This window comes from Ornithorhynchus anatinus, chromosome 4 (genome assembly GCF_004115215.2).
Source record: "Ornithorhynchus anatinus isolate Pmale09 chromosome 4, mOrnAna1.pri.v4, whole genome shotgun sequence".
Taxonomy (NCBI): Eukaryota; Metazoa; Chordata; class Mammalia; order Monotremata; family Ornithorhynchidae; genus Ornithorhynchus; species Ornithorhynchus anatinus.
In genome coordinates, this window is record NC_041731.1 from 21,438,656 (window position 1) to 21,444,920 (window position 6,265).

Here is a 6,265-nt window from a genome sequence, read left to right on the forward strand (position 1 = left end):
ACCCACCTCGAGACCGAAGGTCGCCGTGGGTCGGGAACGCGTCCCCCGGTTCCTTTGGACTCTCCTGACTGCTCGGTCCGGTGTCCCGTCCACGGCGCGGGTTCGCCGCCGGTGCCCGTTACATCGTCTCCGTCTTCGAGCCCCGATGGCCGATGCCTTCGGGTGACGGTGCCGGCACTCAGGACAGGGCTCGGCGGTTAGAACCATTCATTCATTCATTCATTCATTCAATAGTATTTATTGAGCGCTTACTATGTGCAGAGCACTGTACTAAGCGCTTGGGATGAACAAGTCGGCAACAGATAGAGACAGTCCCTGCCGTTTGACGGGCTTACAGTCTAATCGGGGGAGATGGACAGACAAGAAAAATGGCAATAAACAGCGTCAAGGGGAAGAACATCTCGTAAAAACAATGGCAACTAAATAGAATCGAGGCGATGTACAATTCATTAACAAAATAAATAGGGTAACGAAAATATATACAGTTGAATGGACGAGTACAGTGCTGTGGGGATGGGAAGGGAGAGGTGGAGGAGCAGAGGGAAAAGGGGAAAATGAGGCTTTAGCTGCGGAGAGGTAAAAGGGGGATGGCAGAGGGAGTAGAGGGGGAAGAGGAGCTCAGTCTGGGAACGCCTCTTGGAGGAGGTGATTTTTAAGTAGGGTTTTGAAGAGGGAAAGAGAATCAGTTTGGCGGAGGTGAGGAGGGAGGGCGTTCCAGGACCGCGGGAGGACGTGACCCAGGGGTCGACGGCGGGATAGGTGAGACCGAGGGACGGCGAGGAGGTGGGCGGTGGAGGAGCGGAGCGTGCGGGGTGGGCGGTAGAAAGAGAGAAGGGAGGAGAGGTAGGAAGGGGCAAGGTGATGGAGAGCCTTGAAGCCTAGAGTGAGGAGTTTTTGTTTGGAGCGGAGGTCGATAGGCAACCACTGGAGTTGTTTAAGAAGGGGAGTGACATGCCCAGATCGTTTCTTGGCACATGGTAAGCACTTAACAGATAGGGTTATCGTCGTTATTACTTCCCTCCCGACGGCTCGGCCGGCTTCCCCGGAAGAGACCGTAAGTCAAACTCGGCCACCCCGGCGAGTCCGGGCCCGGGGGGCGGGGGGAGCGATGGTTCCCGGGAAACCCCACCTCAACTCACCCCTCCCGGCGAGCGCGGTGCTTCTCGGGAAAATCATCATCCGTTCCCTCCTCCGGGTGGGTGCGGCGGACCGAACGGACCGAAACGATCCCCGACCCGATGACCGAAATGGGGAGGCGGACGTTCGTGAGGATGAATCGCTGACTCACGATCTATGATATCATTTGCAGATTCGGAGACGAGTGCCGTGGGGCCGGTGCCGAGAGCGACTGCCCAGACCTACCAGATCCCCGCACTTCCTCGACTCCCGCTCCCTTGAGCCTCGCACTTGGATCCGCTCCCTTTATTCACCTCTCACTGGGCCCCAGGGCACTCACGCCCAGAGCCTTCGGGAATCGATTGAGATCGACCACCATTTCCACCTCTAGACCGTCAGCCTTTTGTGGTATTGGACTTTCCCGAGCGCTCGGGACGGCCTTCGGTGCACGGTGAGTGCTTCGTCATGGAATGAATTGAGGAGGTTATCCAGGGAGGCTCAGTGACCCGCGCAAAGCTGCACGGCAAACCAGGGGCAGACCTGGGATGAGCATTTCCCCAACAGCTCGACCTACAGGGCCACGCGGTCGACCTGGGGACGAGGCTCAAGGACGATTACGCTCCAAGTAGAAGTGGGGGAGAGCAGCCCAGATGCAAGGAATCCAACACCCAAAGACCATCTCAGAGAAGGAGAGTGAAACCTGGACCCTGAACCAAACCAAACTCCAAAAAACAAATTTCTTCCGTTTCTTGCTTTGGGTTCTCGATGGACTCTGCTAAGCGCTATGTGCCGGGCACCTTACTAAGCACTGGGGTCGATCTAGAGGAATCAGGTTGGACACAGCCCATTTCCCACAGATGGCACACAGTCTTAATGCCCACGTTACAGATAAGGTCACTGAGGCTCGAGAAGGTCAACGACTAGCCCGAGGTCACACAGTCATCACGAGGCGGAGCCGGGCTGAGACCCCCCAGGTCCCTCCGACGTGACGGGAGGTGGGGATACAGAGGTTAGGTAGATTTTGAGAGGAAGACAGAGACCTCTTCTGGAGAGAACACTAAGGAGGACGGGAGAGTCAAAGAGGGGACTGGAGGAAGAAGAGCCTTTAAGGGAGATTTTAGGGCCATCACACTTGATGATTTTGAGGATCTAGTGAGGCCATTAGGGCAAGAAGAGATGAGCGAGAGGTGGGAGGATTGGGCGGGGGGGGGGGGGGGCGTTGGGGGGGTTATTAGATAGGTAGTCACGTTCCCCATCCGCTCCCTTTCGGTTGGATCGCGCTCTCCTGAGAGCCGAGTACAGAGCTCCGCACGCGGCAAGTCCTCGATAGATAAGTCGCGTTGAGTTCAAAGTCCCCATCTCACCGGTCCTGTACCCTCGGCTTTATCTTCCATTCATCGTTCTCATCTGACCCGATCCGTCACCCAAACCTGGCGGTTCTTCTACCTTCGCGACATCTCTAAAATTCCACGCTTTCTTCTGCATCCAAACCGGGGCTCAGCAAGACCACCGAGACTTAGGACAGGGCCCAGAACTTGGTATAATGCCTGCACATAGTAAGTGTGGAATGAATACCATTATATTAAAAAGAAAAATGCCAACGGCTACCATGATGATCCAAACACTTATCCGATACCCCTCTCTAACTACGGCACCAACCTCCTCGCTGATCTCTCTCCCTCCTGCTCTCTCCCCTTTGGCCCATCCTTCACTCTGCTGCCCAGATCTTTTTTCACAAAAAGAGCATCGAGTCCATGTTTCCCCATTCCTCCGGAACCTCTGGGAGATACCCATCCACCTCCACATCCAAAAGAAACTCCTTACCGTTGCCTTGAAAGACTCGTCCCCTCCTACCTAACTTCACCCATTCCCCGCTCCGAGCCAGCCCGCACACTCTGCTCCTCTAATGCCAACCCGCTCACTTGTACCTCCATCTCCTCTCTCTCCACCCACCTCTCCCCCGTCCCGCCTCCGGCCCGGAACGGCCTCCCCCATCCTATCTGATGGATGGCCGCTCTCCCCAGATTCAAATCCTTAAAGGGTCATCTCCCCTGACGGGGTTTCCCCAGCTAAGCCTCTCGTTCCCTCTACTCCCTCTCCTTTCTGGGTCATCTACTCGCTTGGATATGTACCCTTGAAGTGTTTCCTCTCCTCCTCCACTTTCTCTCCAACCAATGATGGACATAGCCAGCTGAAATGGATTTCGGGGTCAGTTTCTCCAGGAACATGTCGAGCAACCCCATTGCACTGTAAACCTCCTCCCTCCTCCCCCGCCCCCCAGCCCCAAGTGCTTATTACAGTAGTCTGCCCACCGTAAGCACTCAGTTAATACCACTGACTGATGGATTGATGGACTCTCCATTTGTTTGGATGTGTATAGACCCATAATGCTGTTGGTTTATATCAATGCCTGCTGACTTCTTTTGAGGTCTGTCTCCCCCGTTCTGCACCGTCCGCCCAGCGTGAGCAGCGATTGTCTCTCTCTGCTGCCGAATTGTCCTTTCCAAGCGTTCCGTACAGTGCTCTACACGCACGGCACTCCCACGCTTTTTGGTGCCCCTCTTACTGCTTCATTCATCCTGCCTCCCATCGCCCCCACGCCACACGGGTATCTACCCGTATCGTGCCGGGCGGCAGCTGCGTAGGAGAGAGTCAAAAGTAGACTGCCTCCATATTGTTCTTGTCTGCCTGTCTCCCCCGATTAGACTGTAAGCCCATCAAAGGGCAGGGACTGTATCTGTTGCCAATTTCTACATTCCAAGCGCTTAGTACAATGCTCTGCACATAGTAAGTGCTCAGTAAATACTATTGAATGAATGAATTTTTACCGAGAATACCCTCGGACGCGCTACCGGAACGATGGTGATGGAAGCGGGTCATTCCCAAAGAGAAGCGTCCGGGGCGTCGCTACGGATCGGAGACGACTGGGTGGCATAAGAACGAGTACGCATCTGGAAGTTCTTTATTGACTTGTATTAACGTCTGTCTCCCCCCTTAGACTGTGAGCTCCTTGGGGGCAGGAATGTGTCTGTTGGTTGTTAGATTATACTCTCCCAAGCACTTACTACAGTGCTTTGCACACAGAGTTCCCAAAGGGTTCTTGGTTGTTCCTGTTATGTGCTCAGCGATGCCTGTGTGTCGGGCACTGTCCTAAGCACTGAGGTAGGCACAAGAGAGTCCAGTTGGCCGGAGTCCCTGTCCTGCATGGGGCTCCGCCATCTTAATTCCCATTTGACTGATGAGGTCACTGAGGTGCAGAGAAGTAAAGTAACTCACCCAGGGTCACACAGCAATTGAGTGGCAGAGCCTGGATTAGAACCTTCCGACTCCCAGGCCCGCGCTCTATCCACTAGACCGTGTTGCTTCCTTAGGGTCCCATCTGGCCGGGGACACCGAGAGGGACCGGCGGGACCCAGACCCCAGATCTGTGGGCTCCGTGATCCCGGGCCCGCCCTGGCCCGGGGCTGGCCTCCATGTCGCCACAGACACGGGCGCCCCCGGACTTAATTTATCAAGTGCTTACTCTGATGCCCAACGATGTGCTAAGCACCGGGGGAGGTTCCCGATCATCAGGCCGGGCACAGGCCTGTCCGTGGTCTCATCTGTCCGTCTCCCCCGATTAGACTGTAAGCCCGTCAAACGGCAGGGACTGTCTCTATCTGTTGCTGACTTGTTCATTCCAAGCGCTTAGTACAGTGCTCTGCACATAGTAAGCGCTCAATAAATACTATTGAATGAAGGCCTATCGACCGAGTGCTCACTGCTCAGTGGAAAGAGCCTGGGCGTCGAAGACAGAGGTCATGGGTTCGACTCCCTGCTCTGCCACTTGTCAGCTGTGTGACTGTGGGCAAGTCACTTAACTTCTCTGTGCCTCAGTTATCTCCTCTGTAAAATGGGGATTAACTGTGAGCCTCACGTGGGATAACCTGATAATCCCAGCGCTTAGAACAGTGCTCTGCACATAGTAAGCACTTAACAAATACCAACATTATTATTATTATGTGCAGAGCGCCGTCCTGAGGCTACTCTGTTGAATCCCGAGCCGAGAAGCCCGACGCGGGCTTGTCCGTCGAGCGGTCCCCGAGCTGGGCCTCTGCACGTGGAGTCGCTTCTAGGCTCCGTCCCAGGTGAGATTGAATAGGATGAGGGTTCGTGACCATGCGGGGAAGAGGGGGCCTTGTGGCCTCCTGGACTGTAGACACAGCTTCTACCGCCTATTGGTCCAGTGGTCCTAGTGGTCCAGGCTGGAGCTGGAGGAAAACGTGGCCACGGGGAGCTTTCCTCACCCAGCCGCACGGCTTTTCCATCTACGTCCCGGCGAGAGCGCCGGCCCGCCGGGTCAAGGGCCCCGGGTCCTCATCGCCACTCCGACATTTGCCGCGCCGTGCGACCCTGAGCGAGTTGCTTCACCTCTCCGGTTTCCTCAATTGTCATATGGGGATTCGATGCCTATCCATCCATCGATCCTACTTATTGAGCCCTGGCTCCGTGCAAAGCACACTGCACTAAGCGGTTGGGACAGGACGATAGAAGAGTGGGTAGACGCAGTTCCCACCCATAGCGAGCTTACAGTCCAGAGGAGGAGATGGACATTCATGTGAATAAATAACTACATTACGGAGTTGGAGAGACTGCTGTGGGGCTGAGCGGGTGAGGGGAATAAAGGGAGCCCATCAGGGCGATGCAGAACAGACCGAGAGAACAAATGAGGACGGGAAGGCTGCTCGGAGGGGAGACACCCTCAATAAGTCTTTGACCGGGCGAGGAGCCGTCGTCCGTCGGATAGGAAGCGGGAGGGCGATCCGGGTTGCGGCGGGAGAGCCGTGAGGTGAAGGAAGGGGGCGAGGTGATCCAACACTTGAAAACCAAGGGTAAGGAGTATCTGCTCGACACAGAAGTGGACGGGCAACCGCTGCAGGTTCTTGAGGAGCGGGGAGACAGGAACTGAATGTTTCTGTAGACAAATCATCCGGGCAGCACAGTGAAGTCAAGGCTGGAGTGGGGAGAGGCAGGAGGCAGGGATCGAGGCGGTAAAAGGACAAGCGCTCGGCTAAGCGGACTACCGGTTGGGATGGAGAGGAAAGCCATCTGACTGATGGCGTGAAGGTTAAACTGACAGGATCTAATGACACACTGAATATCCAGGTTG